Source organism: Dendrobium catenatum, unplaced genomic scaffold (genome assembly GCF_001605985.2).
Source record: "Dendrobium catenatum unplaced genomic scaffold, ASM160598v2 original_scaffold_184645, whole genome shotgun sequence".
In the NCBI taxonomy this organism is placed as follows: Eukaryota; Viridiplantae; Streptophyta; class Magnoliopsida; order Asparagales; family Orchidaceae; genus Dendrobium; species Dendrobium catenatum.
Window position 1 is genome coordinate 59,627 of NW_021503063.1, and position 25,483 is coordinate 85,109.

At 37.3% G+C, this 25,483-nt stretch overlaps 1 long non-coding RNA gene and 1 pseudogene across 1 annotated transcript; one reads left to right on the plus strand and one right to left on the minus strand.

Annotated features, from left to right (window-relative positions):
* The first annotated feature begins 296 nt into the window (after positions 1–296).
* On the plus strand, positions 297–24,128 carry LOC110100780 (annotated as a pseudogene).
* Positions 22,481–23,991, minus strand: LOC114578848. The gene is made up of 2 exons (XR_003699773.1): positions 23,627–23,991; positions 22,481–22,963 (listed from the first exon to the last, which is right to left on the minus strand). It is a non-coding gene; the product is annotated as an uncharacterized LOC114578848 (long non-coding RNA).
* Positions 24,129–25,483: the final 1,355 nt, after the last annotated feature.

Here is a 25,483-nt window from a genome sequence, read left to right on the forward strand (position 1 = left end):
CCTCTGGGTGATTCCTGTCTCCAGAGGAGAACTGGGCCGTCCTCAAGGACTTATTATATGCCTCGGCCGCGGAAGCTGGGGCAAGGGCGTTTTGGACGACCTACTTTCACTTGAGAAGGTACGTGGGAAGGGGAGTTTCGCTCTGCAAGTCGCACTTCGCCAAGAGGCAAGTTTCATCGCAGGAGGATGTCGCATAGATGTGGGGCGGGAGATTCAGATATGCACTCATTTGGCCGGCGATCCAATGTGATTTCTATTATTGATGCTTATGAGGAGCGGTAGCTGTGCATGTTGTGATGGACCTCTGTGTTGGAGGGGAGCTGTTTGATTCGGATTATTCAGAGGGGACAATTTCTCGGAGAAGGCGGCAAGCGGAGCTTACTAGGTAATTGTTGGGGTTATAGAGGCGTGCCATTTCGATGGGTGTCATGCATAGGGATCTCAAACCTGGAGAATTTTCTGTTCGTGGAACCAGAGAAGAGGATTTCGCCGCTGAGACAATAGATTGTTTGGTCTTTCTGTTTCTTCAAGCCAGGTATTCTTTATTTTTGGTTGTGCTTATGTATGGTTGGTTCATTAAAGGTCTGAGTGTTGATTTTTGTGGAGCTTTCTCTCTCGGTGTTTCCTTTATCTTTTTAAGCTTCGTTTGTATTGTTTTTCTTCAACTCTGCTTTCAATGAACTGACCATTCACAAAATTGGTGATTTGCTACAGAAAAAAAAAAATGTTGCGGGCTAGAGTATGCGCGGCGATAGAGTTAAAATACTGCGTCTTAGCGTTGCACGAATATCTAGCTCACACACAGAGAACACAATATATTTTTACATGTAAAACCTAAAAAGGGGAAAAACCACATGGCTTAGCCCAGTCTGAAATGATTCCAGTAGTGTTTGGGTAGATTACACCTGAGGGCGATCAGATAACAAATGCTAACCGTTTGGTTGAAATCTAGTGACAAACGGGGATGAAAGTTCAACATCACTCGGTGGACTGACAGAATTCCGTTGCTATTTGAAAATTCGGGCGTCAGTTGGTAGCCTGACACTGGATTGACATATCTTCAACGTCGGGCGGTGGTTCGGCGAAAGTCCGGCCTTAGATGGTGGTCCGGCGGAATTTCGGGCGTCAAGTGATTGTCCAACTGAACTCCGGGAGTCAAGTGGTGGTATGGTAGAAGTCTCGGCGTCAGGTGGTCGTCCGGTGGAAGTTTAGGCTTCAGGTGGTGGTCTGACAGAAGTTCAGGCCTCAGGTAGTGGTCCGGCAGAAGTCCGAGCCTCAGGTGGTGGTCTGACGGAACTTAGGGCCTCAGGTGGTGGTCCAACAAAACTCAGGGCCTCAAGTGGTGGTTCGACGGAGCTTAAGGCCTCAAGTGGTGGTCCGGTGGACCTCAGGGCCTCAAGTGGTGGTCCGACGGAGCTTAGGGCCTCAGGTGGTGGTTCGGTGGAGCTCAGGGCCTCAGGTGGTGGTCAGACGGAACTCGGCGGTGGTCGAGGAGACAAGGAGGTAAGAGCGATCTCCGATCTCTCTATTTTCTCCTTAGGCTTAGGGGTCCCTTTTCAAGAAGGAGGAGTCTATTTATAGATTTCCTAAAGTGTCGTGGCCCGTAACTAGGAGGAAGATCAAGCGTAAATGAAGAGTGGTTTGGATGGACGATCAATGTTGAATCCCCTGATCATGGATCATTCGTTAGACATTTGAAGGTCTTAATGATATTAGAATTCCGTGATGTTGGGCTCGTTGGATTCGTCTCGTCGAGCCGCTCAATTCGACTATAAGCATGTCACGTTTGGAAACCGTTTGGTAATCCAAATTGTAGTTTGAATATTCCAACAGCGCTTCGGGTCCTTGATTTGGACCCATTTGGGATAGGATTGAGTCGAATTTGGTGTCGTTGGGTTCGTAATTCTGAGACGTTCAGTTTGATTATAAGTTTGCTGAAATCGGAATTCAGATGGTCCCAATTTTAATTTCGGAAGTTTCCAACTTGATTTTGCCTTGAGATTCGTGCGCGACCAAGATAATTTTTTGATGATGTATCAACGCTCAAATGTAAATCTTTGTGCTACACTTCCACTTGTTTATTACCACGGACACCTACTTACAATTCAGCTAGTCTATCCGCCTGAGACTAGCAATGACTTGAACATGTATTACCGAAAGAAGATCAAGATTTTCAATCTTTCTGGCATTTGCTGTTTGTCCGTGAACTGTTATTTTGTTAACTGAATTTGATGTATCACATACCGACTTCATATAGTCTTTCTGCTTAATTTTATATATATTTTTTGCTTTATTAAAGTGAATAACTCATACACGCTGAATGTATAGCTTAGGAGAAGTGAAATACCTATGCTAGAAGAGCTAAATGTTTAGCTCACATTTGGATTCACTTTCATTTCCTGCTTTTTTTTTGTTTTAAAAAACTATTGATTACGGAAAACGATTTATTTCCAGAAATTATGTAAACGTCTACAGAAGTGCTTTCACATTATTTTAAATCTAGGAATAAAGGATTTTTTGGATTAATTAGGTTTATTAAGTTATTAAGGGATTCATTAGATTACTAAAGTTAATTGGAAATTATGGTAATTAGGCTACATGAAACAAACCAATGGGCCAATTAGCAAGAATGGACAATAAAACCATTTTTTGAGATTAAGGATTTGTTAGAGCTTAGTTAAAATAATTTAGGTTTCATTAATATTTAAGTAGGATAATTAGGTATGGGTTAATTAATTAATTGATTTGTTAGCGCAAGTAATTGATAATTCTACTTAGGCTATTTGGGATTAATCAGAGTTTTACTTAGGATTATTAACGTTCTTCTAATAATTAGTTATGATAATTAATATTAGGATGATTAATTAACTAATTATCCAAAATATTTTGTGATTAACTATTTATTCTTGCTAATTATGATATTAATTATGTTTGTGATTAATATTGTAAGTTTGGTTGTACTTAATCATGGTGATTAAGCTTGGGAGTTGGGATGTTTAAATAATTTATTAATTAGGTATAGTAATTGTTTTAATTATTTACCTAAGATCAATTCTGAGTTAAATATAACATTAATTATATTTATTAAGCTTTTCTTATTAGTTAACTATGGTAATCTAGCATGGAAATTATAAAATATTAATTAAACTTAATTTTTCTTATTAAACATATGTTATTTAATTTAAAATTAGTTAACTTATGAAGTTATTACTTATTCAGTTCTAGTAATGGTACCATAGATTAATAGAATTTAAATATATGTTAATTAGCATGTGTTCTGCTTAGATGAAATTAATTATTGATTAACTATTGTAAATTATTCTATTTTTTCATCATCTTAAGAGTTTGAGATTTTTGAAGAGAGAGGAAAGAGATCCATGGATTGAAGGACTACTTTGATTTCTGCCGAAGCACTATGTTTGTTGCTAAAGAGAGAAACTAGTCTTTGAAGCTCTCATTGTCCTTTGACAATAAGTTCTAGTCACTAGAATAAGTAGGAAGATATTTGGAAGTGGTCAGTTTTCTTTCTAAAAGAACGTTAAGAAGGGTTTGGCTGCTGAATGTTGGCCTGAATGTTCGACAGAAAAAACTAGAAAGAGGTTGGGATAAACTAGAGGTTTTTAGATTGCCTTGGATTTTGGAGAAAGAAATTTGGTTCTTTTTTCCTTGCCTTAATGAGAGTTTAAATAAACTTCTACGAATATAAATAAAAACACAAACCTTATAAAAAATGAGGAAACAATCTTATGGTAAACAAATCCTAATAATAATAATATTAGGACGTAAATCCTAATAACAAAATAAGGAAGCAATTCTTACAAGTAAACAAATTCCTTTCTGCAAATATTGTAAAATAACCTAATAAATCTGAAACCAATGCCTTCAATGTTTGATCATTTTTGGCTAGTTTGAATGGGGGAATTGCAACTTAATTTTGTCTTCTAAAACGATAAGATGAAAGACTTGCAATCTTGCATTAGGGTTGATACGTTTGTTCTTCTATTGAGTATCTTCATTGTCCTGATTTATGTTTCTTTTGATATTTGATGAGTCGACTTTTATGATTTGTTTATTGTTTGATAGGAATTCAACATTGTATTCTAATAAATAAGGGCATAGGCGTATGCATGAACAGCTATCAAGTTATTATGAATGAAGTTATATTTAGACATGCCATTCCTTGTTCTTGAAAGAGTATACTTATTGATGAAAGTGGGAGTTTCAAAGATTTTTATTCTTGTTTGATGCAATCTGTATTTCAACAAGTGCGGTTTTGAAATTTTAAACATTGTTTCTTGTAAAAAAAATATTGAATTAGGTGAATTAATTCTTATCATATTGTTTTGTTTTAATCGAAGGTATGTGTACCACCAAAATTAGTGTTAGCTGATTTGGCTTAATTAATATGGTGCTAATTGGGTCAATTAGAATCTTATCTCCAAAGTAAGCTTAAGGTTGATTTTTATAAACTAATTTTGAAATATAAAAATTATAATACCGTATCCAATTCATGTTTGTGCCCTATATTTTTAATAATTGATGTGTCCTGTGTCCGTGTTGTGTCATATCCGTGACACCGTGTCCGTGTCTGTGCATCATAGATTGTTATTGTTCACCTCTTTTCTCAACCATCGAATTAGTCATATTTCTATAGTCATAAGAATCGCAACATCCATAGATCACTATATCCAACCTATCCACATCTGATACACCCTTAGTTGCAACGTCTAACACGACACCATCAAAGAAGCATACTTGCAGAATTAGCTGGTGAAAATATGAGTCTTTCTCAAATGGTGGCTACTTCAACTTTCTCCTAAATTGCTTCCTCCATGACATCTGCAACCCATGCAAACCTCATCAACCATGGTCGAAAGATCACATCCTCTATCGGACCTCAGCTCTCTAGTTACATCTCACACATTAAATATAACCTTAATATCACTATATCTCGATCTGCACTTCAACATTGAGCGAACATTCTAATCTCCTCTTTCTATGAAAAGCACTAGCAGTCTTATGTGAAAAGGTAATTGTCAGATAAATATTTAGTAAGAGATAGTAGGTAATCTTAGGTTCAACAAAAGGAGGTGAAGTTGGGTAAAATGATGGACTCGGTAGAATAATGAATGTAGGTTCAACTTTCCCAAACTCTGCTTCTCACTCTATTTAACCAGCGCAGTGTAAATAGTTCTTCTCCCAACCATGGTACTTGACAGATGTGTCTTGAAGCTCTTCTCACTAGTCTATGCTCTTCCCTTGACTTGGTAGCCCTCTTTGCATGAAAAAAAATCTAAAGAAATACTATCACTGTGATCTCACATGTTTGATCATCTATGATCATATTCGTCCATCTCCACCGCTCCCACATTGATCATTCAAAATTTCCCATTGGACAAGCAGTCCATCACCGCATTTTGCACTGTCAATATTAACCTCAGCTTGCTGATAGGAAATACTTGAGTTCGAGTAATCCTTACGGAAATTCTTGAGTTCGCAAGCAACCCTAACAATAAATTATTAAATTAGTAAAAACAGTGAGAAAGAACACAAGACGATAATGAAAGCAACCCAAAACAGTAAATTTTATTAGATAAAATCAAAGCAAAACAAACACTAGCAAAAGATACAATTGATCTTCTATTCGAGAGGAGAATCGTTCTCTCCCAATCTCTAGACACTAGTTCTAAAGCCCAAGACTCCCAAGAGACTCCCAGAGAAAACAATACATAAGCATGCCCTAACCCTCACCTCTCATGCCTATTTATAGATTAATTCCAAACATCCTTTCCCAAAATAGATTAATTCAAATAAGTTAATTCAAACCTCCTGTCCCAAAATAGATTAATTCAAACCTCCTTTCCCAAAATAGATTAATTCAAATAGATTAATCCCTTGCCTTAAATAAGATATTTCATTTAATTAAATAGGGGCCCACGTCCCTATGGCTTAGGCAGTTAGAGAGGAGGCGGTTTGAACCGCCTCCTGTAGACCTTGGCCGACCCAGGTGGGGTCGGCTGGATAGGCGCCGACCTATCACTTGCCAAAACTGAAAATGGGTTGTGCTTAGCCCGAACTTGACCTACAGAGGACTCATGTATAGGAAAAGAGGTGACATCCTGTGATCTTCTTTAAAATTATATAAAACATTCAACAATTCAAACGCACTTCCCATCACTAATCATTACTTTTTTGCTACTGGCTTTTGAGAAACTTTTTTGCAAAGGTCTTGTTGTTTTCTGGATGTCACCTCTTATGGTGCACACAATTGTTTGATTTTCATTAAAGTAGATTATCATTTGTTTAACTTTACTATTCTTCAGGAGAAACTTTTTCAGATGTCGTTGGAAGCCCCTATTATGTTGCACCAGAAGTACTTCTCAAACAGTATGGTCCAGAGGCAGATGTTTGGAGTGCTGGAGTTATTGTTTACATTTTGTTGAGTGGAGTCCCACCATTCTGGGATGGTAAGAATTCCAGTGTTACTGTATGCTCTTTATAATATTTCATGAATGGTGACTGAAAGTTAAGGATGCTTCTATTTTAAATTCCACAATTTACACCATCCTCATATAAATCAGAAACCGAGCAAGGAATATTTGAACAAGTTTTGAGAGGTGAACTAGATTTTATATCAGAACCGTGGCCTAGTATCTCAGAGAGCGCAAAAGATTTGGTAAGAAAAATGCTTGATAGGGATTCAAAGAAGCGGCTGACTGCTCATCAAGTTCTTTGTAAGTGCTTTTACTTTCAATAAAAATTACTTCGAATTAGTTATGAAAAGTTTATTTATATTGTTTGTATTCAAGTTTTTGGTTTTTATTTCTTGTTTAGGGAGAGCCGCCTTTGATGATTTGGTCACATAAAACGGCGGCCTTCCGATGACCAGGTTAGGAAAATAGATGTATTAGATTTGACTTATGTTAAGAAAGGTAGAGTTAGACCTAAAAAGATTTGGTTAGAAAATATTAGAAATAATTTTTCTTTATTAGATTTAAATGAAAATTTGACTCTTAATATGACACAATGAAGAAAAAAGATTCATATAGCTGATCCCACATAGTGGGATAAAAGCTTGATGTTCTTGTTGTTGTTTCTTGTTTGTTGACATAGCATCTGCATTTTGCGTCCATTATCATTATTTCAGATTATTGCATTAGAAATCTGCTATTTGGCAAGCAATATGAAGCTTTCAAGCCTTTATTTATTTAGTTTCCATATTATGAACTGTGTGTGGTTTTGCTTATGCTGCTTAGTTTCACAGCCTTCCTAAGACAATAATGAAGCCGTTAAGGAAAAGTTAAATTCTCATTACTCTGATAAAGCCATTTCTGCAGTCATGTGTACCTGCCAAATAGATCAGAGTACTGCAAGAAATTTGTATTAAAACTGACCTTGTGTATATATCCTATATTTGAGATGGCTTGTGCACTTACCCATGTGGTTCATTAAATTGAATTTTCTAAACCCATTGCATCTTTTAAATATTTTTTAAGCTTCCTTTATCTATTGCAGGTCACCCATGGATTCAGGTTGATGGTGTTGCTCCTGATAAGCCTCTTGATTCTGCTGTTCTTTCTCGCTTGAAGCAATTTTCTGCCATGAACAAGCTTAAGAAAATGGCACTTAGGGTGCGTGATTTGGACTTGTAGGGCCTAAATTGGGAAAATTAAAATTATCATAGTAAGTTCGTATGTTTATGTGTGGCAAACTGATAAGGCCTTATGCAACTGCATATTGGCAAGCTCATTTGATTATTTTATTGACTTAATGTTCTCCTTTTAATCTTCATAAGGACAAAGGATTGCGTGAAATTTGGATGTATTTATTGTGGTTTTCATTTCCACCCAACAAGCCAAGGATTTTTCGTAGGCATTTTTAATGCATAAACATGTTTTCATGCAAACATTGGCTTTGCTGCCCTTCGAAGATGTCCAAACTCTCAATCCTTGCAAAGCCTGGCCAGAGCGAGTGAGCAGGCCAAGCTTGGGCTTCAATTTTGGTACTTAGGTTGAGCTTAGATGGGTGAATTGGGGACTCGATTTGGTCATCTAGTTTTAAAAATGCCAGGCATTGTCTGCCTATTGATCTCCTTCTTTTTAACAAGTTTACACCTATTGATCTCCTTTTTAACAAGTTTACAGCAGTGGAACCATTAACAGATGCCTGAGATATTTAATGGTCCAACCTTTTTCTTACTTATTCTCGAGTCCTGACTTCTTCTTCCACGCCTTCTGTGCTAATGAGTGATTATCATTTTACCATTTCAAGATGAATATTACGTGTCTTAGTGCATTTTGTTCTATTTATCATCTATGTTGAAACAATGCACTGATTTTTGTTCTTTGCTTGTTTTCATATATATAGAAGAGAGTTCTCGAGGAATAATTACCTTTGAAATTCCTAAATTCTTCCAGTTTAGAATATGATGGAACAGTCTTCTTTCATCTAATGTGTGTTTTCGTCCTACCTATCCTACATGCTTACTAAGAACGTGCCCAAGTTGGTCAGGATCCTGGAAGACTTCTATAATTCTTAGGCCTAATTTGATTGTATTTTTTTGTGCTTATTCCTTTTTAAAACTGTAAATTTATTGGTTCCTCAAACCACATACCCAATAACACCTTTTTATTCATTTTTTTGCTGTTTTAAGAAAGCTTTTTATATTTGCTTCTCCGTTTAGAAAACTCCTTTCTCTAAACCGGTGTTTTTTAAAACTACTTTTTATAAAAATAAAAAGTACCGGATAACTAAACGAAGCCTTAAACTTGGGATTCTGCTTGTGAGATTAGTTTTGATTGGTGGTGTTTGGTTTTGCAATACCAAGTTTTGGAGATAAGTTGATCATGTACCCTGAAAATAGCTGCAAAATAATTGTCTTTCTGAATGCATCAAGATTTGGACTTGACTGAAGTGACCACCAGCTTGTTTTGGGCCCATTTAACTGTGTCCTAAAATGTTTTTTAGGTCTGACCTGATTGCTTACAGGAGGTTTATTGGCACTACGCATGTCCCCAGTCTGACTTGCTATTTCAGGAAATGCAGTTTAATTGTTGCATGCTATTTTGGATTCAATCCACGCCCTTCTATGTTGCTTTAATGTGGCATGACGTACCCTCATTTCTGTAGTAGTGTTGCCAATGAACAAGTGTCAACGTCCACACTTGTTACTGGAATTGGCTAACTTAAAACCTTTGGCGGGGTTGCTCAAGTGCTTAATGCTTACAGGTTTTTGTTCACATCGTTTTTTTTAGTGTTTAATTGCAACTAATCATGCTTGATTTCGAGGGAGTTATTGTTTCACATCAAATTTTTTGTGACATCATCAGCATTAATATTGTTCGGTTTCTCACCAAAATGCTCATTATAAAAACTTGTCACATCAGATTTTGGCAGAAACTTTTCTATGGTGCATTTTACCATTGTTATCATCACTATCAGCTGTAGCAAACTGTTTCAGATCCATTTGTCATTGGCTTCTTGCATCTTTATTTAATAGCTGCCCATCTGGTCGATGTATTTCTATACTTCAATGTATTTCTATACTTGGTAGGTCATCGCTGAGAGTTTGTGTGAAGAAGAAATTGCGGGCCTCAAACAAATGTTCAAGATGATAGATGCGGACAACAGTGGCCAGATCACACTTGAGGAACTGAAGGCTGGTTTGGAAAGAGCTGGTGCAAAACTAAAAGACTCAGAAATTGTAGCTCTAATGGAAGCAGTAAGTATAGTCTTATCCATACTAATTTATTACGATGGCATGTGCTAAGAATCAGCCATTAAAGCTGCCTGGTTCATTGTTGAAATACTTGGAGGGAATTATTGGTCATTCCTTCCCTCGAAGAATGATTCAGCCAGGAAACATGATAAAAGATGGATATCTTTGTCAATAACACATCATTGATAACAAATTCGTTGTACCTTACCTTTTTACTTTCTTCAACGTTAGCAAGGGGTTTTTCTTTCCTTGATTTACAACATGTTACAGACCTCCACAACAAGAAATAGTCATTCTTCAGTAGGATAGAATTTTATTATTTTGATATTTTAGTCTATTAAAATTGCACTTTTTATTGCTGATTACTGTCACTTCGTTCTATTATATTGTTTCTCTTTTGTGCGGTCAGAATAAAGGGCGCTTTTTGCACACATGCACTACCTCTCAGTTTAATAATTCATGTTTAAAAAAAAAAAAATTAAAAATAAGTCATATTCTGCGAACATTATCTTCATGGAGACACGTAGTAAATAATTGATATAGATCCTAATTAGTTTGGTAAGTCACTAGTAGTTCCTTGAGCTCTTTGAAAGTTTTACAAGTGTAAAATGTCTGAAAACATTATGTCAATTCATATGGGGGGCCAAGTGACTTGATTTTAAAGGTTGGGGACCTAACCGCTGTCCATCAAGCTCCAATGGCAGTGATGCAAGCATAAAGTTAATGATATTTTGAAACTTTACAGTTTAATTAATGGATATCCAAGGAACAAATTGTTGATTTGGAAATCTTTACAAATCTAAATAAGCTTTATTTTGGAAAGCTTTGATGACTAATTAATGTATTAATTAGGGGATGATTATTGTATTAATTAGGGATTTAATTGGAGATTTGATTGATGTGTATATTAGGAAATCTTTGCTTATTTGTTTTCTCTCAAATCTATTTAAGAAGATTTGAGGGTTGTTGTAGATGTATGAGAGGAAGTGAGCTAATTGTAATCATTATTTGTTTCTCCACAATAGCAAAATCATCCCCTCCCCATAGACGTAGGCATATCAAAGCTGGATTTGATTGGATTTTTCGGCGACGTTGCGAAGAACAAAAGATTAATCCATTGGTATTATTCATTCAGGCGAAGAATCAAAGACGAAGTTGGTCGGAGACATGCCGCGCGTGAGCTTGTTCACTTGGTAGCAGACACAATACGAGTCGCATACAACCATGCAAAGTTGTAAAGTAGCTAGGGCGTGAGGGTTTTGGTCAAAAGCAAGGTGTGGTTTCACATGGGTTTCCTGGGTCGAGCGGAGGTGATCGAGCGGCTTGTGCATGTGTTGCTGGTCGATCAATTCATGTGTTGTGCGGAGGTTGCGAGTGTGGACCATATGAGACGGAATTGCAGGATTGGGAGCATAGGCATCTAAATCGAGGGGCATGCGATAGTATCTTGCGAGAAGGCATTCAATCACATGGTTATGTGCATGGATCACATGTGTATCACTCTCGTGAGGCACGAGTTAGGCCGCATGTTGCATAGAGCATGGGCATGGGATGCCTGATTGGGGTTTGATACCATGCATAGAGGGATTCATGCAATTTCATGTGTGGATCACGTGCAATTGGATATGTGCGCGGTTGGAGTAGAGACGTGCATCCAAGGTGTGTGCATGATCCGATCAAACAGATTGCAGCTTCTAGGGAGACTATATATCACGTGAATTGATTAATGTGGAGGCCACTCACGGAGGTAGCATATCACACAAGTTGGTTGTGTTATTATTGGTTGCAGATCAAAATCAGAAGTGCAAGTAGCAGGCCTATAAGATGGGAGCAAATCTCTGAGACATGATCTGGTCAGATTGAACAAACAAAGACTGTTGATTTTTCTTCTGAATTGTTGTTGAGCCGGATTGGTACAATTATGATGTCATAAGGTAGCTGCAATTTGGTGGAGGCTATGCAATCTAGTGGAGTCATGAATACATCGACTTCGATGGTGGAGAATATGTCGATCCATCAGGTGGTTACACATCCCATCAAAATTGTTGTGATAACATTTGACAGCAAAGGGAACTTTGGCATGTGGCGATGTGAGGTAATGTATGCAGTGTGCTCTCTAAATCTGGAGGAAGTTCTGAATGGTGAGAACGTCCTGAAGAGATTTTTGAGAGAGATTGGCTGAAGATGAACTAGAGTGCATGTGGATTGATTTAAAAGTGCTTATCTCAGGAGATCAAGTATAAGGTGATGATTGAGACTTTCGTAGTGAAATTGTGGTAGATTGTTTAGAATAAGTACCCGATGAAGAGCGTGGAGAATCGTCTCTACATGAAACGCTGGCTCTACAGGTTTCAGATAGACATGTTGTTATAATTGATGAGCATATGAATCACTTCATAAAGATGTTGGTAGATCTTTTGAATATGGCTGAGGATGTTGGAGATAATAACACAACCAACTTGTGCGATCTGCCGCCTTCGCACGAGCTACCTCCACATGCAAGTAGCAGGCCTATAAGATGGAAGCAAATCTTTGAGACGTGATCTGGTTAGATTGAACAAGCAAATGCTATTGATTTTTTTTCCTGATTGTTGCTGAGTCGGATTGGTGCAATTCTAATGTCGTAAGGCACCTGCAATTTGGTGGAGGCTATGCAATCCAGTGTAGCCATGAATACATCCACTTCAATGGTGGAGAAGACGTCGATCCATCAGGTGGTTACATTTCCCATCAAAATAAATGTGATAAAATTTGAAGGCAAAGAAAACTTTGACATGTGGCGATGTGAGGTAATGAATGCGCTGTTCTCTCTAAATATGGAGGAAGTTCTAGATGAAGATAAATGTCCTGAAGAGATTTTTGAGAGAGATTGGTTGAAGAGGAATCAGAGTGTCTGTGGCTTGATCAGAAATTGCCTATCTCAGGAGATCAAATATAAGGTGGTGATGGAGACTTCTGCAGTAAAATTATGGAAGATTTTGAAGAATAAGTACCTAACGAAGAGCGTGGATAATCATCTCCATATGAAACACCGGCTCTACAGGTTTTAGATGAGACCTATGATCACAATTTATGAGCATTTGAATGACTTCACAAAGCTGTTTGGAGATATTTTGAATCTAGATGAGGATGCTAGAGATGAAGAGAATACGCTTCTTTTGTTGAATTCGCTCCTGTATGAGTACGAAAACTTCATGTTGACACTCATTCATGGGAAGAAGGTCTTGAACTATGGTGAGGTGACTACCACGTTGCTGAATTACGAGTTTCACTGTTGGGACATGAAATCTACAAAGATGGATTCAGCCGAGGCTCTTATACTCCAATGTGGAAGATCTGAAAAGTAGAATAATAAAAAGGGCAGTAGCAGCATGCAGGGCAAGTCACATGGGCACATTCTTGGAAAGAAGTAGTGTGCTTTATGTTTATATATTGGTCATTGGAAGAAAGATGGTCCAAAGCTGAAAGAGATAGGAAAGTGACTTTCCACAGAGACAAGACAAACCTTAGCGTGGAAGAGCGTGACAATGACTCAGATGTATCACTATCTGGAGTTTCTCAAAGCTTGTATACATATAGTTTATGCTGGATTATGGATACTAATGATACCTATCACTTTTACCCCATTAGAGAGTGATTCTTTATCTACAAGGATCTTGATAGTGTAGTGACCATGAGAAATGATCAAGCTTGTCGTACTATTGTAGGGAGTATCTTCATTAGAATGCATGATGGTACTGTGAGAGAGCTGGTTGATTTGAGACATATTACAGATATCAGGAATAATTTGCTATATGTTGGGGCTTTAGACACCAAGGGATAGAAGGTAGGCATTGAGCCAAGAGTTTTGAATATATATCATGGAGGGATGATTTTTTTGAAGGGAGTTCATCACCACAATCATTACTATTTTTAGAGAAGAATAGTGATTGAAACAGCTACTAATGTTGGTGATTCTTTTGATGCCGCTAAATAGTGGCATATGAGGCTAGCTCATGCTAGAGGAGCTTCTCTTATGACTTTGGTGAAGAAAGGATTGATCAAAGGAGCAAGCACCTGCAAGCTCGATTTTTTTGTACATTGTGTGTTTGACAAGAAAATATGGGTATCTTTTGATACTATCATCCACAATACAAATGATATCCTGGAGTGTGTTCACAAAAAAATATTTGGGGCCCCGACGAAGACAACATCAATTGGCGGGCAACGATACTGTCTTTTTTATTGATGATTACTCCAAATATGTTTGGGTATACACCATAAGACGCAAGAGCTAGGTACTAGAGATTTTTCAAAACTTGAAAGAAGTGTTTTAAAACTCAGACTGGTAAAAGGATCTGGTGTATCAAATTAGACAATGTGTGTGAATATGTTTTGGATGCATTCTTACAGGAGTGCCAAATATCTCGGATAAAGTACCACGTCATTGTTAGAGAGATATCGTAGTAGAACACAGTGATAGAGAGGTTGAACCACACTTTGATGGAGAAAATTCAGTGTATGTTATATAATGTTTGGTTAGATAGAGTTTATTGAGCTGATGCGATAAACTATGCCTGTCACTTGGCGCATCGTCTGCCTTCTGTTGTTAGTAGGATGAAGACCCCAAATGAGATGTGGTCGGAACATCCTGCTAGAGATTATGAGAATTTGAGAGTATTTGGGGGTCCAACTTACTATCATGTTCAAAATTATAAACTGGAATCGCGTGTAAACAAGACGATCTTTATTGGCTTCAAGCGTAGAGTCAAGGCTTCAAGCTCTATGATCCAGTAAAGAAGAAGATTGTTACTAGCAGTGATGTTACATTTGATAAGGCGAGCATGCTAAAACCTCGGGATTCTAAGCAGGTGGAGAGTTCTATTGGGACCACAAATGTGTGACCACAGATGCGTTGCAGAAGTTGGAGTTTGATACAACTCCATTTGTTCCACAGAGACATGTCACTTATACCCTGATACCTGATTCAGCTGTAGATCATGAGGTGGAAGATGATGTTGAGGATGAGGTTCTATCTCAGGAATTTATTGCGAGGAGCAGGTTCATGTGCCAGAATGTTTTAAAACCAATTTGGTTAAGGGATCACATTGCATTTGCTCTTTCAGCCACGGAGACTGAAGTTCCTAGTCACTATAAGGAAGTAGTGGACAATCCTAATGGTGATTTCTAGAAGAGGACTATGAATGAAGAAATGGAGTTTCTTCAAAAAAATTCTATTTGGAGGTTGGTGAAGCTTCTTTCAAACAGAAGTCATTGGGTGCAGATTGGTGTATGCAAAGAAGGAAGGATCTCATGGAACTGATGTGTGGCACAATGTTAGGTTGGTGGCCAAAGGCTCTACGCAACAGAAGGGATTGTTTGTGATGAGGTGTTCTCCCCAGTAGTCAAGCATCCCTCGATCCATATTATATTACCACTTGTAGAACACTATGATTTTATTCTGGAGCAGCTCGATCTGAAAATTGCAAGAAAAGCAAGAAGAGATCCACATATTGCAGTCGCTGGATTTGGAATCTCAAAAGGCTTAGTTTGTGGATTGGACAAGTTTTAGTAAGTGTAGTGAGCAGGTTCATCTATTGTAAGAGTTTGATGAGCATTCAGGCTCATGACTGGTTGTCCACTTGTTTTGAAAATTTACTTTTTGGCTTGATCCCTTAGGAGGTGGGGGTACGTAGGCAACCATCAGGGTGCAGTCGTTGTGATATTGGAGCATTGTTTCTCATCTTCCGCTTTATAAAGTGAAAGATAATGTGGATATTGTTGATTTGAAAATCTTTCTAAATCTAAATAAGCTTTTTTTTTGGAAAGCTTTGATGGCTAATTAATGTATTAATTAGGGGGCTGATTATTGCATTAATTAGGGATTTGATTGGATATTTGATTGATGCTTAGATTAGTTAGTTTTTTCTTATTTGTTTTGTCTCAAATCTGTTTAAAGGGATTTGAGGGTTGTTGTAGAGGCATGAGAGGAAGAGAGCCAACGGTAATCTCCATTTGTTTCTCCACAATAGTGAAATCATTCCCTCCCTGTAGACAAAGGCATCTTTGTCGAACCACGTAAATCGCCTTATTCTTTATGTTGATTGTGCTTTGATTCTAGTTTTGTTTTAACTGTATTTGCACAACACAAATGACCTAAAGATCCTAATCCTCGGGAATTTACATATGATTTGTGTTTCGAATGTGTTTGTTGTTTGCAAATGAATCTTTCTTTCTTCTAAAGGACTGCTTTTATTTTCTACCAGCTAGCGTTGAAGTTATAGGTGTTTTGTTTTGTTCGTGTTACATTCATTTCTTATGTGAACCATCGGTAAGGAAAAAAATGGATCTGTTAACGAACGCCTTCAAATCATACTGTAACTGTATTTTTATGCAGATGTTTGTGGTCATTGGGCACTACTTGGAAATTTTAACTCATTGTGCAGTTGTGCTGGTAGCTTAAGTAAATGGCATTTGATCTTCAATTCACTTGATGCATTAGACATCTCTCTCTCTCTCTAGCTCTCTCCCTCCCCCTCCTCTCTTTGTGTGAGTACATGTGCATGCCACTGCTTCTTCTTCTTCGTCTTCTTCTAACTGGTTCTTTGAATGGAAAATTTAGGCAGACATTGACAACAGTGGTACAATAGATTATGGGGAATTTCTAGCTGCAACAATGCATCTGCACAAAGTTGAGAGGGAGGATAATCTCTTTGCAGCCTTTTCATACTTTGACAAAGATGGCAGCGGCTATATCACCTATGATGAACTCCAGAAAGCCTGTGAAGAGTTTGGGATGAATGATGTCCATCTTGAAGACACGATCCGTGAAATTGATCAGGACAATGTAAGTGCTGTTGTACCCTAAGGAAAAAACTTGTAAATACTTTATGATTCCATGAGCTTCGTATCATGGATATATTTATCTTTACTTTTCAGGATGGTCGCATAGACTACAATGAGTTCGTAGATATGATGCACAAGGGGAATGTTGGTTTTGGCAAGGGTCAGCAAAATTTAAGCTTTGGTCTTAGGGATGCGCTGAAGATTGGTTAAGGTAAATATTAGCACATACTTATCCTCGTTAACTATGAGATTGTAACTGCTATTTGCTGGCTTATTTTTTTGGGAGCACACTATTTACTGCATGATATATTGATTTACCTAATGTTCTGTAAAAGAATGAGTCTAGGAACCATCTTAACTAGTTAACTGTGTCGAGGAATTTTTTTTAATGACATTTTTCTGAATACATGCACACAGCTTAATGCATGCACGCATTTTTGGTCCCTTATTCGCAATCCTGATCCATTATTTGCTCATCATCTCCCTTCCTAAAATGTGAATTCACATAGAGTTGAGCATGAACAGTTGAACACTTAAAATCTTCACCTCTCAACTTTGCATTCCTTACTATGTTGCACGAATACGCCTATTTACGAGGCATGCTGTATCGGACACGTGTCGGATACGGATACGCCTCTGATACGGCATGGATATGTGTTGGATACGGCTTTGCCGTGTCCAATTAAAATATTATTTAAATTTGATCGAACGCGTGTCCTATGGAAAAAAAAAAAAAAAAAAACAGAGCCGCAATTTGCCCTATTCATTTCGGCTATCTGCTCAATATCCCTATTCATTTATGCCGCTTAAACATTTCGACGATTTAGGTTTTTCGTTTCCGCACAGGTGTTCGATATACTATCTTTTCATTGAGTGTCATAGAGCGGCCATGCACGAACGAACGCAAGCGAGTAAGCACAGCGTACTAGGGTCATCACATTCGTAGACAGAAGGGTTGCTCCAGACGCAGCACCTTAAAATAGCATAGGATCATAACATCCTTTTCGTTGACGGAATCAAGCCGATCTAGATAAATGAAAGTGAAGGGCTGACGTGTAGCATAGAACGGTTCATATTTCTTCGTTCTTTCGTTTCTCCTTTTAATATGCGTGGTACCAGTACATCGGCTTAACACTAATTTTCCAATAATCCTAAATTGATACTCAGCGTACTAATAGCTCGGTGATCCTAGCGGTAATCAACTCGGTATGCTTGGTACTTTTGCCCGATACCGGTTGGTACCGATCGGCTATCCTGCCGCTCGACTACTAGAACCTCGGTACCTTAATAGGCTCGTACTTAGAATTCGGCTACCGCTGCGGTAATGGAACTACGGTACCACATGGTACTTAGAAATTCGGTACGTGCGTACTGGAATCTCGTTACCGACTTTGTACTAAGAAATTCGGTACCACACGAGCTGCCGTCGTAACTGCTCGTTACGAGAGGGAGAATACCGAAATTGGTTAACCAAACCGAGCACTACCGTAGAAGGCTAGAGGCCAAAGAAATTTTAAGAAAACCCTTACAAGTAAAAATTTTGTTTCACGGAGGGCCGCTTGCCCGTTACCTTGCACCCGGCGGCCATAGGCCGCCACATATCTACACTGTTAAATTAAAAATTTTAATGTTTCAAATTCATGTGGAATTAATTGTGTCCGATCACTCATCGTAGGTATAATAAACTATGTCGGTGTAGGAAATTGGGTCTACTGATGATCCATTCTGAGACCAATATTGAAGATAACAACCTCTGTGGGTTATGTGACAAAAATCAGGATAAAACGTCAGAAGGGTTGGCCTAATATTGCATTCAAATTAATTTTTGTAATGCACATACAGAGATGATCATACTTATAGAGGAAAGCTCATTTGTTTGAAGAATCAGCGGTTATAAAAGTTAATAAGTATCCGAATATAAGCTCATCACAAAATGGCTAAATTACAAAGAAAAATCAGTGAAGCTGAGGCAAAGGAGAAACTAATTCCAAAAAATGTGGTGGGATTATACATGGAACTTCCAGCATCTCTACTTCAAACATCGCCTAAAAGAATTCTCTGGTCAAGTTTCAGTTCTCATCTGTGTGTGAAAGAAATTGCGACACAATACTTGTTCATGCTAAATCAATGAAAGAGAAATAAAAATTACTACCACAACGGCTGAAGATTTATAATTTTATGTGACATACAAACTTCGTTTACTCTCAAGGAAAACTTCAACTTATATGTTGATGGAGACAACGGATGTGGGATAGTGTGCTGGAGATGGATTTGAATAACACTTGAGGATATGCAGAATATTAAAATTGCCTAATCATTCTTATTCTTGATGAGCTGAATTGGGAAGTTATGATATATTCATTTGAAGAAGATATATGGAAATTCAAGACAAACCATTGAATATAAGAATCCTAGCATTCTTCGTATTGAAATAGTTTGAAATACTTTATAGTGCTCGAACAATTTATGTTTAATGTTTCTTGATTTGTTGTACTAGATAATTAAATATATTTAGTGCTTTACCTTCTATTTATGATATTATAAATCAATGGCTACAAATGATGTTTGGACTTCAAAATTTCATTTTGTGTGCATTTTAATATATCTGTAATGGATTTGATTAATCAATGTTATTTATTTATGGTAGTTGGGATTTATATATTATAATATCGTATCCGCGCCATATCCGTATCCTGTATTTTTAAGAATTGTCGTGTCCCATATTCGTATCGTGACGTATCCGTGTCACCATATCCATATCGGTGCAACATAGGCACTGAGATATGGCTGCATAATGTGCGTGGTAGCCTAACTATGAACTTAAAATTGAGGGATTTACATACCTATCATAATTTTTTTACATATTTAATATCTAAAATTTTATATTTATTTATATAATATCTTAGTATTTAAATTAAATTACTTTAGATAAATTAATGTTAATGATACTTTTATATGATTTAGAGATTATAGTATTATATATATAAATATAAAAATTTAAATATTATATGTCTAATCTTTCCTGACGGGGAATATAGAAATCAAGTGTCCACAGATTGATAGATAACACCCAATAATAAGGCTTGATTTCTTTTATAGGGCTTGTAGAAATATGTTGTCAACAAGTAGATAATTGAAGCCTAACAATTAGGTTAAATCTTGATAAGAGTCTGAAAATTATGATAATTACTGATAGTGATCATCGGCGGCAATGGTGGTTATTGCTGGAAATAGCAAGTGGTGGTTGTCGGCAGAATAGGTGGAAGATGCAAGAGATCTCTCTAGTTCTTTCCTTTCTCCTCCCCTCTCATGTGAATAATGAGGCTTTATTTATAAGTTTTTTGGGATTGACGTTTTAGTAATTTGAACTAGAATCTAAAACACTCTATCGTACAACCCATATTGATTCTCTTGATCATGAAGCATTTATTTAGCATCTAAGTGCCTTAATTATGTCAGAATTGAGTGATCTTAGGTTCGTTGGATTCATTTCGTTGAGCCACTTGATTTGATCATAAGCATATCTAATTTGAAGATCATTTGGTCATCCAATTAATGTTTGAAGCTCACAATTATGCTTCAAGTGCTTGGTTTGGGCTCCTTTAGATCCAGATTGAACCCCTTTTAGTATCGTTGGGTTCGTCTTATTGATATGTTTAGTTCGATTATAAATTTATGGAAATTAGAGTTTATATGATTCTAAATTTAATTATGAAAGTTTCCAATTTAAAATTTGCCTCGAGATTCATGTCAATCATGCCTTTTTTTTAATATACCTATCACTTAAAACTCTCTTATTTACTTACCTAACAACCAAAGTCCTCTTTTTACACACCTACCACCCAAATATCATTTGGCTATCTAAATTACCACTATGTATACCTCCGTCAAAACATCGCTCTGACCCTTCCTGTTTGCGCACGAAACTCCTCTCATCTGCGTTGTTCGAGTAGCTCCCTTTTGCGTTCGCCCACGCCGCTCTCCTCCATTCCATGTGAACATCCTGACCGGGCCAAATCGCTCAACGCCTCGTGTGAACTTCACGCGTCTTCGACCTCCCATCGGCTCTTCCTCGTTCAATCAGGTGCTCACATCGAACCACTCTCCCTTCTCGTTTAGTATTATCTCTATCTTTGCATTTTCATCTTCTCCATTTTGTCGTTGTTGTCGCCAAACTCTTTCTGAAAAATCCCATTCATATAGTTGGATATATTTTCAGTTTGAAAAAGTATTTGGGACCCATACTTAGGAATTAACTCCATATTTGCGTCTAAAATGAAATTGTTCAACAATTTATCTCATACTTGCATTTGCTAATCGGATGAAATTTATCTCATTAAGAATTGTATTGGCATATATGTATTTCGACAATTTGTTCTCTATTGTCTTCAAATATGGAGGATAAATATAGAGGTTATTGAAGTGTTGTAAATGGCCAGAGAAGGATGAAATATGTTGGCGGAAGTCAAAAAACTTTAAAGCTTGCGAGAAGTGATATTAATTTGTTATTATTAAAAGAACAAACCGAAGCACTTTGCCTGTGGTTTAGGGGTCATGCCTACGACCTACTCTATCACATTAATGGAACATCACCTAAAATTTACTTGCCCATTATTAGTAATGCAGATGTAATGAACATGCTTACAGATTCTTTTGATGGCCATAGAATGGAGATGATTGTCGTAGTAAAAGATTATGAAGAAGATATGGGTATTGTTGATGACAGTCAGTGTGGCGATACACATGATTAAAGTGTGAATAGCAGGGCGAATAATGACGTAATAGTAGATGGTATGTCTGATGGTTTCTTTGTGGCTCAAGATTTAGAGGAAAATTCTTTATGTGTTGGATCGTGTTTTGAGGATTCATTATATTTCAAACAAACCATCAGGAGTGTCAATTCTGGTCAACGAGTCGGGTTCGGGTCAAACTTGGAACTGACCTGACTCTAGTTTACACGACCCGAACCCGACCTGTTCTTCCAAACGGGTCAGAAAATGTAACCCGGACCCAACCTGTCGGGTTGACATGACCCGACACGAAACTGGGCTGCGGAAGTGGGCGCGTGGGGATTGCAGCTGAGCGGGTGTGCCCTCGTCACCTCTTTCCGTGTGGGTGTCCGCATGGACCTTGGACCTGAAGGTGACAAGGCACCAAGGTGCATCGAGACTCGGACTGCCGATTGCGGGGTGGGCGTGTGGACCACTGGACCTGAAAGGCGCGTTGGGACTGCGGAGGTGGGCACGTTACGCGTGGCCTGTGGGGAGTCTGCGGACTGCCGACTGCAGAGGTGGGTTGTGGGCGCGTCGTGCGTGGGGAGTTGGGTCAATGGGTCCGTTGGCATTCTGGACCTGCGTTTCTGACTAGGCTAGAGGGCTAAAAGACTTGGACCTGGGTCAACTTCGGTGTTTGATTTCGGGTTTCCGGGTCAACCCGAACCCGACCCGTTTTTCCAAACGGGTCAAAAATCTAAACCTGAACCCGACCCGTTTGCTAACCAGATCGACCCGAACCCGGAATTTTTCAGGTCGGATCCGGGTCGGGTAAAAAATTGACACCCTACAAGCCATTTGTTCCAAAGCAAATTTTCATAACTTTGCTTTCAAGATTAAGGAGGATGACAAATCAAGAGTTATTGCAACTTGCACATAACATGGATGTCCATGAAAAATACATGCTTCGTTATGTTCAGATAGTCAGTCCCTTGAAGTGAGAAAATTATATTCGACACATTTATGCCCAGGGGTAAACAAAGCTGGGAACAAGCAACCTACTACAAGTTGGGTTGCACATGAAATCAAGGACATTGTGAGAAGGATTCCTGATACACCAAAGGACATCGGTAATAATCTGGAGATATTATAGAAATTAGTTGACTTTTGTAATTATTTGAATCAAACCAATTAACAAAAATTCAGTAACAGAACTTCATTAACATAACCAATTACTGGATATAGATAAAAAACTTCAAGCTTTAAAACGTTCAACTTCTACAGAACGTCGGGCATTTACAGAATTACACAAGCAAAATGAGGATTATGTTCATTTACAATTACAACACTCTGATATAGAATTTAAGGCAACTGCAACAAGCAAAATGAGGATCACCAATAACATTTTAATTTGAAGAAACTCAGTTGTAACTGAGACAGCATCGTTGAAACGAACTTCAGCTGCATTTGCACTTGTAAAACGATTCATACCTTTCAAAAAGCCATTTCTCTCGTCAAACCACCTAAAAAATCAACAATCATTTTCTGATCTGTTCCGGGGACATCGATTGAACTTTCTGCCACGATTATTAGCTTTATAGCAAGTATAGATTGTACATTGCAGATTGCAACGACAATATATTGGGTTGTCTAGGTTTTGCATTTGTGTCGTCAAGCGGTTCGAACTCATTTCGCAAACCCACAATAACTACAATTGCAAATCAAAGATGCAACTCACAATTCAACAAAAAGGATGTTAACATATTTGAATTGAAATTTTATACTACATCAAATTCGTTCTTCACTTCTCTGACTAGAAAGAAGTTTGGGACATTTCCAAAAGTCAGCATATAAAACTGTTCCAAAACACTATATTTGTTAAGAATTTGATGGAAGTTGGGAAACCATGCAGAAGTTACGCAAAACATAAAGCAACACATGTTTCAGCCATACAAATTAGCAACCAAACATTAATTCAGTGAAGTAATCTGCCCGAACCCTTTTAAAGAAGATGACTTGACCAATCAAATACTAAAATTCACAAAGATGGGAAAATTTTCTAACAAATACAACAATTTGTAAGAACTAGGATGAGAGATCTTAAGACGATCAGGACGAACAGCCGAAAAACAGACTTGATGAAGAAATTGAATAGAAGAACAGCAAATGGATAAACTCAAATGAGCAAAAAATCTAGGCGACCTAGTGGCGAGGCTGGCAAGGCCAAATCCAAAACCAAGTGAAGAAACGGGGTAGATGAATATCAAACCTAGATGAAGAAAAACATAATACGAAGAACAACTCTAGACGAAGAAATGGAGAAGATGTTTTTCAAATCTAGACGGAGAAATGGAGAAGACAAACACAATACCTACGCAAATAAATGGAGAAGACGAAATGGCGATGCGAACAGAAGTTGCGGAGTGAAGAAGAGTTGTTGCATGCAACCCTGACTTTCATATCGGTGTGAGGTTTTGATGGGAGGTAACAAGAGTGGTATTTTAGATGAAGTGAATATATTTTATCTGGTAGGTGTGTAAATAGAAAACTTTAGGTGTTAGGTGAGTAAATAAAAGAGTTTTAAGTGTTAGATATGTAAAAATCCTTTATAGATGTATCATATATAAACACATAAATTTTTTACGACATCTATAAAAATCCCCTTCAAAATTTTTATCAGATTTGCATGTTCTATAAATCTGTTACTGTGGAAGCTGTTGTTTACTGAACAGGAGCAGATTTTCATATTTTAAGAATAATAAGCTGAATTTCTAGGGGGACTTCCATGATCACAGTCATGCCAGCAACATTTATCATGATTTCAAGCAGGGTTCATTACTTAGCCACATCGTTAGCTCTGTGGCCCACCTTTGGTATGTATCTGCTTAGCTTCGAGCAACTTCTTTGAATATTCATCCTATATAACTTTTTACATTTTTTTCTTCTGCACATGTTCTTGTTCAATTGATTTAATTTAGGCGGTTTGGACGGTTTTCATATTACTTTTTAAAGTAGCTTTTTAGTACAAAATTTTTAATTTTTTAATAGAAAGCTGCTCTTAGAAGCAGCAAAAAAGCCATTCCAAATGAAGTCTTAGGCTTCGTTTCGGACGACTTTTTTTTTCTACTTCTTAAAGCAGCTTTCTAGTATAAAAACTTTAATTTTTGTACTAGAAAGCTGCTTTATGAAGCAATGAGAAAGCCGTCCCAAACGAAGCCTTAGGCTTCATTTGAGATGGCTTTCTTAGTGCTTCATAAAGCAGTTTTTTAATAAAAAATAAAATTTTTATATTAAAAAGTTATTTTAAGAAGTAAAAAGAAAATCGTCTCAAACGAAACTTTAATGATTCAACTTTTGCAATCTCGACCATAGGTGGGTTGGTTCAGTCATTGATGAATGTTTGTTTACTTTCAGAGTCTTGCTCTGCAAATGATAAGATTGACAAGACATCTATATATTACAGAACATATTTATTCTCAGACAAAATGGCCCTCCCTCTTGTCTTCATCTTCATGTTTGTTTTTCATTTTTTTGCTCATGGTCTCTCTCAGCTATACATTGTACATACGCTATACGTGTTATGTGGCTTTTGACTGGAGCCACTTTATGTGCTATTATTATAGTGAAGAACTTGACATGGTGAACCTATTGGTGTTACAAATGAATTGATCTCTATATGGTGAAATCGAACGATTCAGTGAGATGAATCTAATGAGCTCAAAATCACATGATTCTGACATTAATGAGGCATTCAAACATTTAATAAATAATGTCAGATCCAGGGGATCAATATAAACCGTACGATGAAGTATTATGAATTCTAGTCAAATTTTTCAAAATATTAATATAAAAAAGCTTATAAATAAGGCTCCGTTATCTACACGTGAGAATGTTCAAAGAGTTGAAAAATTAAAGGGCGCTCATGCATTTTCAATTCATCACTATTAATGGCCACTACCAGCAATCACTAGCAATAACAACTACTATTTATAGACTCTTATCCAAATTTAACATTATTGTTCGATTTTAACCGTTGATTTGCGAACATTCAATTTTTATAATCTCTATAAGCAAAATCAAATAGTTGTTCTCAAAAAGTCTTATCATTCTCAACTGTGAGGAAATGATGATTCTTGTACATCCTGATATATTGTAGATTATTCAACGAAGCTAAGCCTGATCTTTTTTTTTTCCCTTCCTAAGTTTTCCAAGTAAAAAATTTATTATC